We start from the raw sequence: 13,711 nt of genomic DNA, 5'->3' as shown, positions 1-13,711 counted from the left end.
ACGGGGGGAGGGGTCTCCCATGCGGGGGAGGGGGCTTGACGCTTGGTGGCCGGGAGGCAGCGGCAGCCACTCCCCGCGAAGCTCTTGCGCGGTTCCAGGGAGAGATCTGGACAGTGGTCCAGGTCGAGCCTCTGCGGCCCAGGCTGGTGCGTGGCTCTTGGCTGCATGGCCTCTCCAGTGTCTGAACCCCAGGAGGGAGGTTGGAAGTCGCCGCCAGACTGCTGGCCTCTAAACCTCAGCTTCCACAGCCTTCTTATCATCGCATTGCCTTCCCGACCCTTTTGCTTTAGGCACCCGCGTCCCACCCACTCGCAAAATAAAAGCCCAATGTGTTCCCCTCCCCCATCATATTGCTTTTTCCTGGATGAGGCCCAGGTTCCTGCAAAACCCATAGATTGCCCAGGTCAAAACCTTGAGGGGCTGGAGGGGTCCCTGGATGTGGTCCCTTACCCAAGAATCGCACATCTTAGCTGGTCAGGACCAGAAGAACCTTGGGAACTCATTTAACCCCTTCATTTTACAGATAGGGAAACTGAGACCCAATGAGGTGGTTTGACCAAGGTCACCGGAGAGTTAGTGGCAAAACCTGCATTAGAATCTGGGATCCTTGGCTTTCATACTCAACCCCTCCCCTCCCACACACAACTAGATCCTATTCCCATTGAAACCACAGAACCCAAAAATTAACCTAAGAACCACGAATATTTGTAATTCCAGCCCTGCCCCCATTTGAAGCGGCAAGTGCCATTCATTTGCTACCATTTTTACTGTTTAAAAAATGAATAAATAATTGTCCTTTCATTTGTTTCATTCATCCTCTAAGGCGAGCTGTTTTGCAAGCACTCCAGGTTTAGGATTAGTTTGGGAGAAAGAAACAGCTCTGGATTGGAGATGAGATTCCAGGGTGTTAGTCCCAGTCCTTCCAAGAGTCCCTGAGCCTGAGAGTCTTCAGCTGGCCCAGTGGCACTCAAGGATTCATCCTCTTCCGCCACTTTGACTTACTGCATCCCTCCCAGTCCCTCTCCCCTACTCCTTAAGGACCCAGGTTTTCTAATCCAACAAGGCTACCTCTTCTTCCTTGGTGTTTGTTAAGCGCAGCTTCTTGGTATTGCTGACAAAGCTACTAGAGAAGCTTTAGTTACAACTACACCAGGTTCCAGAGTGTCTCAGCACAAGGCTCAGTCAAGGGCAGCTGGGTGTCCCCATAGCTGATCCCCATGCCTGGTACAGAGGGTGCCCCCAGAGGTGGGTTGAGGGAGTGCTAGCATAGGTGTCTGGTGAAGGGATGAAGTCCATCACCTTCCAAGAGACTGAATAGAATGGTTGGCAGAAGGACAATGTTCAGTCTCTAGGGGCCTGAGGCTCTGTCTCAAGAGCTTCTTTCTTGAGTGGGCTGAACTGAGCCAGGGGGCCAACTGGCATAACTCCAGGGGTGGTCCCTGGCATTGTCCTCAAGAGGCACGGTTTACAGAGACACAGACACTGTAATGAACAGTAGCCCTAGCTTTTTGCTATGCAGAGGCTTCCACTGTGAGAGTGCAGAGAGCAGTGTTCCAGGGCAGGCCAAGGCTCTTTGCTGGCTGTACAATTTCAGTAAATGCTCACACTCTCTCTGCATCTCAGTTTCTCCATCAGAAAAATAGGATTGTGAGATTGGAGATTTTCAGGATATCTTTCAGGTCTGAACTATGTATTGAGGAAAGGTGGGAGGGGGAAGGAGAAGAGCACTTTTATATAACTATTATGGCCCTGATTTCCTCTGCTTTTACTCTATGAGGGTATAATTCCTGACTTAAAGAGATAATAATGTAGGTAGGATACTGAGCACAGTACCTGGGGCATAGAAAAAGCTCAAGAATTTGGTAACTATTAATACCATTAGGGCCCCAGCTTTATAGATATTCCCTCCACTTCCCTCCTTCAAATCATCCAAGGACATGGGATTTTTAAATCCTTAAAGTCCTTCTCTCTCAAAACAATCTCTTCCCTGTGACCTATTCCTGGATTTAATGCTCAGACAGCCTAAGACATCCATCCTAGGAGGAACAATACTTTTATTTATCAGTTATTTTGCAACATAATGTAAGTAATAATATGTGTGTTGTATGTGTGTGTACACATATAGTGCCAACACTTTCCTTACGCTTTAGCTTTTGTATTTAGTCTTCATAACACACTCACAGTAGTGTTATCGGGCCCCTTTTACAGAAGGGGAAGACAAGACTCTGCTTTTAGCTTTTCTAAGGGTGCATGCCTTAAGAGTGTCAGAGCCAGAGAGCTAGGTTTCCAGCTCAGATGATCTGACTCTAGAATCTCAACTCTTTTTTCTGTATCATATTGCCTGTCCTTTCTGGAGACTTGCCCTAAAAGAGAGACAATAACCCTCTGGAAAGAGTAAAGAAGAGGAGATTTATCCTTCTGAAAGATCAGATGGCTTCTCACAGAAGCTAGGTGGCACCTGAGCTAGGTCTGAAAATCTTGTACATTAGAAAGACTGGAGGAGCATTTCAAGAAGTGGAAGTGGCCACTAGGAAGGACTTCTAGGACATGAGCAGAGCAGTTCATTCCAACTGGAGCAAAACAGATAAAAGAGGAGTGATGGGAAGGAAGGCTGGATCGGAGGGGCAGAGGTAGTTAGGGCACTGAGTGACAAACTAAGGGGTCAGTCTTTAGTTTGAGTAGGGGAGACACATTTTGAAGTGTAAAGAAACTCACTCTGCCCCATGGAGAACAGGTTGGAGGTGGAGAGCCTGCTGGCAGGGAGCCCAGCTAGGAAACAATGTCGGTGGTGGAGGTGAGAAATAAGGAGGGTCTGGACTGAGGTGGTTTTAAGAATGGGTAGAAAAAGGAGTTGATGCAAGAGGCCTCAGTGTCACCAAAACCCAATTTGATGGGGGTGCTACAGGGAGGGAGGAATAAGTGACAGCAAGGCTTTGCAGTAGAATGGATGAGGTTGCCATTCTAGAAGAGCCCAGCAGGATGGGGAGTGGGGAGGCTTAGAAAGGAACCATGACTCTGACGGGAACCCTGACGATCACTCCTGCAGTGCTGGCTCACCAGTCACCATCCATATTGTCAAGAGCCAGTTCATTCATTCATCCCATTCATTCTCCAATGAATGTGAACATCTCTGATATGCCAGGCTCTTGTAGGCTCTGGGGATGCACGGCTGAAAAAGATGAACTTCCTGCCTAAGCTCTCCCAGGAGAGACAAAAAATAAAACCTAAGCATAAATATTTCTTATGGAAAGCTGTAGTCTGGAGAAGAGTAAAGCAGGATGAAGGGTTACTAGGGGCACAGGTGGAGGAAGAGATTTGCCTTTAAACAGTATTGCCTTTGAGGCGTGATATCTGAACAAAGCCCTGAATGAAGCGAGGAGACCAACTGGAATAGCTGTCAAAGAAGATAAGTGCAAAGGCCCTGGGGTAAGAGTAGCTCAGTGTTTTCAAGGAACCTCAAAAGTAGCTGTAAGAGATAATCAAAGGAGAAGCATGGCAGAGAAAAAGGTAGGAGAAAGGGGCAGGGCCAATGGTGTAAGTTCTTCAAGGCCTGAGAAATGAGAATTTGCATGGGGTTAATGGGTCCAAGAGAGCTTGAGTTCTGTTCCCCTTGGGTACTTAGTGCCTAGAAAAATAACCCTGACTCTACTCAGTGGCTCACTAAATAGTTAATGAATGTTGGAAATGAACATTTATGTGGGAGAATTCATATGTTAGACTTACTATGACCCGCTATATAATTGTATCAAGGCATAGTAAGGACATAGTAGGCTGTGGTCTGATCACAGTGGTAAAGCTTAGAGGACTTGAATGTCTGTGTTGAGATTCAAATATGAATTTTTGAGTCAAATCTGCATATTTTCTTCAGTAGGGCTTGATATTAGAAACTGCTGTTGACTAAGACTAAATAGCAAAACATACCTGAAATTACTGTAACACAATTAAAATGGTGACATCTGGGGGTCTTCCTTCATCCCCCTCCCAGGACAAAGGCACATCCTCCTGGCCTCATTTCACCTTTCCCTTGCGTAACTCTCATGTTTTGGCCATTGCCCTCAGAAGGGCCCATATTTGTAAGAGAAGACATCTTCATCATCCAACACCCAAAAAGACAAGTGAGGAGAGAGAAATCATTTATAGGAGTAGAAATTCTTCTCTGACACTTAAATAATTATTTGTATGAATCTACAAGTGGGAATGGGAGAACTCCAGAAGATAGCCAGTTATGTAAAGCACTCAACTGCATTAAACTGGACCCAGGACATGTGCATATTTCAAATTATATGGCACCTGATAAGCAAATATGTAACCAATTCACCAGGAAATATCTCTGAACTAGTGTTCCTGCCAGTGTGGATCAGCACAGCTGTCTGTATAAGTGTCCATGTTCTAATCCTAAACTTACCAGTGAGCAAGTGACCTGGGGTAAGGTTCTCCCCATCTCCCAAACTCAAGTTTTCCTTATCTCTGTGAGGTAAGGCTTGGGTTTCTAGGGCCTCTGAATCCCAAAGCTGTTCTGGCCTGGCCTGTCTGTGGGCCCACATTATTGTCTTTGAACAAAACAGTGTTTGTACTCAGTGTGGACCCCGTGGTGCTCAGATGGTCTTGGTGGGTATGAGGCATGATGGGTATGATCCTGCTGTGGAGATTAGATGGTCCCAAGAGCAGAGGAAGCCAGGTATCATGTTGGATCTTATGATAAGCAAATTGACATATGGTCTCAGCCTTAGAATCATAGAATCTCTGAGCCTTCTAGTACAGACTCCATCCAGATCAACAGATCTGTCGCCTCTAAATTGGAAACTCAGGTCATCCTAAGGGGAAAAAAAACCTGAAAATTTTTGAATAATATTCTTCCAAGAAAAAAAAAACTCTTCCTTGCCTTAAACCAGAATATTATGGAAAATAAGATGTCTGCCATTCTTCTCATCTAGTGAGAAGTGGAAGGCACTTTGGCCACTAATATCTGCAAAGCTCAGAAATTTCTGCCGTGTAAGACTGAAGAAAGCATTTGTTTCCCTGAGCTTGCAGCACCTGGAACAAAAGCCACCCTCATTCCTGTGTCCCTTGAAGCATCCATGACTCTAGTTTCCATACCTGGGATGCAGCATGGGTTGAAAGGGCTCTCCTTGAGGTCCATGCAGGAAGCCCACAGTTGGCAGATATGTAATGGAGCAGGCATCCTGGTGTATATTCCTAACTTCAGGCTAGCATGGGGGATAGGCTGTTTACAGCCCAGTCTCCTGAGTATTCTGATAGCAAAATGAAGACATTGAATTGCCTTACCGTTTTGTGGTGAGGTGGGTGGTTGCAGTTATTAGAGAGACATACAGAGATTCAGCATGTTTTTTTTTAAGTCAACACAAATGCCCTCCTGACCCTGCCCTCTCTCTCTGGAAACCATTCAAGAAGAATTGGTGGACTTCAGTGGTGGCAGCTATGTGGGTACCTGGAGTCAACCTCACAGATTGTTGCAAGGCTGATAGTGTGTGTATGTCATCCACCTGCCAAGGGGTACTACCCAGCCTTTAAAAAATAAATCACAGTTGTGAAAATCACACAGCCCTACTAATACTAGAAAACATGTGAAATTAACAATTCTTTTGGGAAATTACTCATTATATACCTACCAATGGTAATGTGGTAATTCTATATGTATTTTTGTTTGTTTGTTTTTGTACTAGGGATTGAACCAAGGAATGCTTAAACACTGAGCCACATCCCCAGATCCTTTTTATTTTTTATTGTGAGACAGGGTTACGCTAAGTTGCTTAGAGCCTTGCTAAGTTTGAGGCTGACTTTGAAGTTGCAATCCTCCTGCCTCAGTCTCTGGAGCCGCTGGGATTAGGATATGCAACACCAGGCCCAGCTTTGGATGCTTTTTTTTTTTTTTTTTTTTTTTAAAAAAAGAATTTTGTTTGCCTGGCTTGAAAAAGACCTCTGAGGGAAGTCTTAAAAGTTGAGTCTGGGAAGAAGTCATCAATTTAAAAAAAAAAAAAAAAAAGTATATTTTATGTGAGCTCTGCATGGCCTTGGAGGTAATAGAAAGGTGGAAAGACAGAGCAAAATACAAATGAGTCAAACCTCCATTTCTGAAGAATTATTGTGATGAAAATGCCTTGTGGGTAGAAAAAGAAAGCTCTCAGGGGAGACCATAGTGGGTGGAATTCATTCATGCATATAGGTATTTACTGCTCTGGGCATCGTGGTGGACACAGGAGCCTCAGCAGTCGACATGATCAGGAGGACCCTGCCCTCGAGAAGATGATGTCTAGTTGCCAGATGTCACTTGGCAACAGTGACCCATATTGGTGCATGCTATGATAATAACAAGACTAATTTTTACTGAGTGCTTAACTGCATTCTCTTACTTAATCTTCGGTAACAGTTCAGTGAAGAAGGTTTTTGTTATATTCAGTTTGCAGGCTCAGAGAGAGCTTAAGTAATTTGCCAAGAACACACAGCAAGTAAACAGGCAGAACCAGAAGTCAGACCTAGGCTGCAGCTGCTCTGGTGCTGAGACACAGAAACACAAAAGAGGCACCTGCCCAAGGTGGAGGTCACAGAAGGTTTCCTGAAGGAGGGGCTCAGGTGAGCATTTTCATTTAGGTCAGTTGTATTCTTCTTTAGCCCAGGATTTCAGAAAATGAGTTTCTCTAGCAGCAGCAGCCAGTTCTGCTTCCAGGGATTCCAAACTCCCAGGGAACACTACCTTACTGAGTCTCTGTCTCATAGGAAGATGGTCACTTTTATTCTTCGTGCTGATGCAGGAGGTAGTAAGGCCAGGGAGGGGCACTTTCTTTACCCTCCAACATCTGCTGCCTCTTCCTCTTCCCTAGCAGCCCTCCTTCCAACCCTGTGGTATCTGGAATATCATGAGGGCCTCTGGGGCCCCTCTTGGACACGGGGAGAATCAAGTGAGTGGGCTGCAATTAGCCAAGTCCAAGGCAGTGAAAGTCGTATTCTGTGCCTGTCACTCACCTGGAAGCCTGGACTTCTTGGCTACCATCACCGCCAAAGCCCTATCCCCCCTAAGCACATATGTAGCCAGTTTCTCTCTGCTCTTTCAGTTCCTCCAAGGCTCCCTATGGCCTGCAGTGGCATTTCTCAACTGGGCTCCTACTGGCCTTTGGGTAGGAGAGTCATTTGCTCTGAGAGCATCCCTGATCTCATCCTTTGTATCTGCCAGTAGCATCCTTCAGTCATAGTGACAACCAGAAACACACATAATTTTAAGATCTATTTTATAAGCAACCTGAGGTACAGATCTGAAATGGTCCATTCAGTGAGTTTTGACAATCATGTGAACTTGTATGACTATCACCGAGATCAAGATATAGGACATTTCCATTACCCCTCAAAGTTCAGAGGCAATAGTTGCTCCCGTTTCTATCATTGTGGGATAATTTTGTCTGTTCTCCACTTTCATGTGTATGAAATCTCATAGGTAGGTGGCCCTTTGTGTCATAAAGTAGTTTTTGAGATCTCCCCATTGGGTTGCACAACACACATACAGAACTAACTCTGTTCTCTCTCACTCTCATTTCTAAATGCCAACTAGAATAGCAATACCTGCTTTATTTCCCCTGAGGAAAAAAAAATGGCCTTTGAGTTAAGATCAGTGTCTTAGCTGAATGCTCAGAGCCCTCTGACAGGACTCCAATTGGAGTCCCTCTTCTGCCCAGCCTCTAGCCCCACTCATGTGCCCCCTCCTCCCAGTATACCTTGCTCATTTCCCTCTCCAAACCTTGGCCCTTGCCGTGTGCACTGCCTGGAAAGTCCTTGTCACATATGGTGACTCCCGCTTGGCCTCTCCCACACCCTCACATAAGAAAGACAGCCTCAGTTTGCATCTAACAAACCTGGCTCTACTCACTGTGCTGGAAGCTAGCAGAGTACAGGGACCGGGTTCAGCTACATATTGCCACAGGCCCAGCACAGAGCCTGATATTAAAGAGATGGCTATAACAACCAGTCCTACCATTAGGCATAATTGTAATACACCAATAAAAATAGGAAAAAAGAAATAGATGCAAAATTACAGCAGGTTTTGCCTCAAGATTTAAAGACAGAGTTTAACCCATTAAGTCCCAGGTTTTCAGTTCTGCAAATATTTCAACAAAATGGACACAGGTGCATAAAAACTTACGTGGGAAATCATAATCTAGAACTTCCATATATTTTTATTAATTGGCATTAATATTATGTTAATAATATTATGTGATTATGTGCTATACAATTATATATTGTGTACTATATTTAAGTTTTCAAGGTGTTCCACATCTGGGACGAGATGAAGCAGATTAAAATAACTATGCAAAATGGATCCTAAACCACTCTCTAAAGAGAGGATTAAGACCAAAAAAAGTAGTCAGGAAAGCCTAATCTCTGACCACTGATGATAAATATACCCTGAAACTTAACTGCCAGTGAGCAAAGGCTCCAGTCCTTCCCCCAAATACCTGGCATCAATGAGTGTGATGTAATGCAGCTCAGGGGCCCAAGGGGACAAGGAGTCTCTCCAGGAAGGTTCCTGGAGGAGGTGAGCTCCAGGATTGTCAAAGAGAAACCTGTGTTGAGTCTGGGACTTACATAATCTAGAGATAATTCATAGAGATCCTTAGAGCATGATCTGTCCCATTGTGACCCTTGGAAGGGCAGGAGGCCACAGCTCCAAAGGGAAGAACAGGGAGACAAATGTTGAGAGACAGGGGTGAGCACGGTTAGAGGGTGGGCCAGTTTCGTGTCAGGGGAAAGCTTGGGGAATCTACTTCTTTTACCTGCTCTTCCCGGGGGGGCTCTGGCTCTGGGGACCTAGAAACAGCCTGGAGCTCTCCAGAGGGGGAGTCATCAGTTCTGCCAGGGAGGCCCTTCTCATCCTCCCGCTCCCCTTTCTGTGTTGTTCTCATTAGCTCCCGGAACACCTGGCAGAGCCTGAGGAAATAGGAAACAGACCTTTATAGCTGACAGCACTGCCTGGTACAAAGAGCAGGAACATCTCATGCAGGGTTGACTTAGAGGGAGACTGGAAATGAAGCTCTGAGCCAGGTCAGCAGGAATAACGAGGAGGATGTCCGCCTCAGGATTGCTTAGCACTCCCTTCACACGTCACTCCCTTCCTGGCCTTCACCACAACCCTGCAGCTCCTACAGGGTGGAAGCTGGGGCTTCAAGAGATCAGACACTCCTCAGGGCCCCAGGGGAGAAGACAGCAGGATGCAGCATTTCAACCAGGTCCCCTGCCTCTGAATCCATCCTTTTTCCAGAGGACAGTGGTTGTGTGAAAGTGTGCAACCTCAGGATGGTCAGTCTGTCATATTTTGATTCAGCTCATGACTGAGGACCTCTGTTGACCGCTGCCCTGGCCTCCAGGTTTCCAGCTGTCTTCAGCACAAGGCAGCAAGAGGATCCACCATCCTGGCTCCATCTGCTCTTCTCCACTGGCTACCTGAGCAGGACCAGCGGGACCACTCATCCACTCTCGTGTTAGACCCTAACCCCTCTAAGTGCTTTTCAGCTCCTATGTCTTCTTTACTTGTTTGTCACAAGGGACAAATAGTAGGGATGCAGCTTATATTTATTAAATTTGAATTCAGAAGGTCAGACCCTTTTCAACCTTGATTCCTGGTCCCACCTGGATTTTTTTTTTCCTAGTTCACACTAGTCTTTCTCCTTGCAGAAGAGCCTCAGATCTAACTGATGTTTCTAAACCCAGGCCTTACTGACTCAGTTTGATTCCATCAGACCCTATGGTGGCAGCATTTCCCCAGCTTGTACTGCCACAGCCCGAGCCAAGTATGACCACAGGAGGGTTCATCAGAGGCTGGGGACAAAGGTCCTGATGAGCAACTAGAGCTTACGGTGGGTATGGCAGGAGCTAGGGCTCCTAGCTATAGGTAGGAGCAGACTTAGCCCTGGACCTCAAATTTCCCCTCCATAAGAGCATCCAAGCCCTATGGGAAAGAGCTTTGAAAGTGACAAAGTACAGAACAGACGCCAGACAGAAATATTGCAGAAGATCCAGAGTCAGGCACAGGCAATACTTGGCAGTTCAGGCCAAGGATGGCATCATGAAGTCTAGGGGTGAAACCAGATGCAGGTAGAGACCAAATGTAAAATAACATGTAACCTGGGTGCACCCAACACAGGTGAGGTCTGAAGTCTAGTTTCAGGCAGGAAGGGGAGAGCTGCAAGTGCAGACAAAGTCTCATCGTAGTGGCAGGGACTCTACCTGTTAGAGCAGAAGGCAGAAGGCCAGGTGCTAAGTTTGGGCCAGAGCCAGACAAGCAACATTGAGACTGAATTAAAACTCTTTTAAGGACAGTACTATTGGCTAACACTTAACATAGTGTGCTGTGTGCTATGCGCGCTTCTGAATTAGGCTTACTCACTAGGGATTTATTGAGTTAGGTATTACTACTGGGCCATATTATAGATGAGGAAACTGAGGCATGGAAAGATGGAGCAAAACTCTTGACTTCATCTAAAACTGGCAACATAAACTCTCACACTCATAGATCAAAACCAGCTATGAGGAACCACTAACACCATAGTTATTGACAAATGCCAATTGACATATTTTGGAATATGCTAGGCCCTGTTCTAAGCATTTTACATGTATCACATGTAAAAACTATGTGTGAAAATCAAAATTCACTTAATCTTCATAACCATTTCTAAAGGTGCATACTGTTATCTCCACAGATGAAGAAACTGAGACACAGGGAAGTCACATATTTCACCCAAATTCAGCCAGCCAATAGGGCGGCCACGATTCACACTTGGGCCATCCAGTGCCACAGCCCACCACTTTTGTGGTGTTTTGAATGAGCCATTTGTAAATGCTCAAACCCTATCCACTTTTCATTTAACTTTTTGAGAAATAGTATTTAAACATTTGCCTGGTGCCAGATAGAGTAGGCATGGCAAACAGGAAGGTCCATATCAAGAGGCTCTAAACCTGGAGGCTTAAACAAAGCCTGGACCTGGAGCTGCAGCAAAGTGAGTTTGAAGTCTGCTCCTCTCAAATGTGTCAACTGTGTGACCTTGAACAAATGACTCATTCTTTCCGTGTCCCCATCTCCACTTGTGTGGAAGGAGGAAGATGGCTGTTTACTGCTTAGGGTTCTAGTGAGGAACAGTGACATTGTGCCAGGTCAGTGGTTGGCATGGCATCCAGCTCACAGTGATCCCTCACTTTGGGAAGTCACAGTGATTACAAACCCCAGGCTTGGGTACAGACACTCTTGTGAGGAAGGACACAGGCATCAGCAGATAATCCCCATCGGGAGAGGTGAGAAAAGAAAAGGGAGCATCCAGCTCTCCTGAGGGAGACAGGGACGGTTCTGCTGCAGGTGACATTTGAGAGGGTCTTAAAGAGCAAAGGAGAGTTTTCCAGGCAGAGAAAGGAAATGGGAGAGTGGTTCCCAGGGGAGAGGAAGTACATTCCAAGGCATTGCAGACAGGAGCAGCATTTCACTAAAAGGAAATACCAGAACACTCCTATAAGAGGTGTGATCACACTTTCATGTTTATGACTGCCTGTTTTCTCCTTGTAAATTAAACTGTATACCTGGGGGGGGGGGTTGTAAAGAGAGGGAGCAGTCTTGGGGAGCAGGGGGTTAGACCAGATGAACTTTGAACCCCAAAGTTCTATGATCTTCCTTTGAGGTCTTGTGTACCACACAGTTTATAATCGAGTCCACCCACAGCACCAGATAATCTCGGTGGAACAGCCTCCCCTCTGCTTGGTACTGGGGCAGCCTCTACCTAGGCTCCATGAACCAAGGCCTTGCTTCCCTGCTGCTGTGAGTGCCCTCTGCTGGTGCACTGCCACTCCACCATCTGCCTCCTTGCTCTTGGTCCCAGAACCAAAGACTGTCCTGTAAGGAAAGGCCCCTAAAGGCATTCACTTACCCTTTGATTTCTCTTTGGGGCTACTGAGATTCAGATCAGGGGAAATGACTGGACCACAGTCACACAATATACCCAGCCTGTGACCACAGCCCAGAGCTGGTGGGTCCTTAGCCAGTGAATATATTTGTCCCTTCATTGATGGAACACAGCAGACACCATCCCACACTCCCCACCATACCTGCCTCCCAGTTCCTGGAGGTGCCACTTCAGTGGAGAAACCTACAGTCATGTCCAAGACTGGGCTTCCAGTCATTCAGTTCCTGGGAAGGCACAGCAGGGAGCACCTTCAGGATTGTTGGGCAACCCCCCACCCGTACCCCCAGCTCCTCCACTAACTTACCCACTGTATGAGCCCAGCAGACATTAGTTTCTTCATCTGTAATATGGTCACCCCTACATGCTACCCAGTGGATTATGTTGAGGGTTCTCTAAAAGAAAATATAGCAACTGTTATACTGGGTACTCTCTTCCTCTTTGAAGAGTATGGTTTTTACTAAAGGCTAAAAAGTAGAAGAAAAGAGAGGTTAGGAATATGGGCAGTGGCAGGCAGATCTGTAATTACCAGCTGTGTGGCACTGGGCAGATCGCTTCACTTCTCTGAATCTCCATGTTGCCCTCTAGAAAAATGCAGGTAATGATAGTGTGTTTCTCCCAGGGCTGTCATAAGAACTGAATATCACACGTGCAAGGCACTCAATGGCAGCATTGCATGGTAAGGGCTCCCCAGGGACAGATGCTCTTTCTATTGTTGATACTTTTGTCATTGTCATCTTTTTATCAGGCAGAGGGCTGTGGAAGATATTCCTGAACAAGTGACCCAAAGATTGATTCTGCCCACTTTCCTCCTTCTGGTCACCACTTGCTTTCCATCCTCACCACCCAACCATGAGAGAAAAAGAATGTGGGTTTTGAGAGCAAGTAGGAGTGGCCTCAGGGAGAGGCTGGAGAGCCTGAGCTGGACCACAGTGAGGTTCTTGCCTCTTCCCCCCAAAGATGAGGTCAGGACATAATGCTCTGACCTCAGCCTGGAGTTCCCTGACCTCTCTTGATGCTGCCCACATAGCTGGCCTCTGCTGCTCAGGTCCTAGTGTGTTGACCAAGATGAGCAGAGAACCTTTGTGTGTCTCTGCTGTCCCCACCACACCCAAGGTAAGGATTTTGCAGGATGGCGACCTTCGACGCCTCCCTGCAGCCGTCTCCTCAAGGCACAGGGGTAGCAGTAAATTTAATTATGCCAGATCGTTGGACCAAACCACAAGCATAGGCAGGCTTGAAAACTCATTCCTGTTGTCCCCAAGAACTATGCACAGTCCTTAGATGCCTCACTCATCCTAAGACTGCCAAGGCAGGTAGGCAGAGTTCAGAGCCTGGCCTGCTTTCTAGAAGCCAGGTCCTGGCCCTTGGCTGCAATTTGTGCATTGACTTCCTTCTCACCTTCCCCACCAGCACCCTCATTCCTCTTCTGTGCTGTGCCTCTGTTGGTCATTTGCATAGCTCTGAACACTTGCTATTTACTAGACCCCATGATAGTCACCTCCACATTTTTCTTGTTCAATGGTAAACCTCACCCCAATCCTGTGTGGAAAGCATCATCAGCCCTATTTGCCAAATAAAAAAAAGTTCAGTCCCATAGTGATAAAGACCCTTTCCAAAGCCACACAGCTTGACTGGAACCAAGTAAAGATCTTCCCCAGTGAAGGCTCTCTGGGGGACTTGAAGATTCAGCTGGAGCTTAAAGCCTGAACTAGATTTTGAGGAGGGGTGCAAGAGGTGATGGCATCCAGGCAGGGGACTAT

The sequence above is a fragment of the Marmota marmota genome, unplaced genomic scaffold (genome assembly GCF_001458135.2).
Source record: "Marmota marmota marmota unplaced genomic scaffold, marMar, whole genome shotgun sequence".
Lineage (NCBI taxonomy): Eukaryota > Metazoa > Chordata > Mammalia > Rodentia > Sciuridae > Marmota > Marmota marmota.
Note: the sequence above shows the minus strand (reverse complement) of the source record.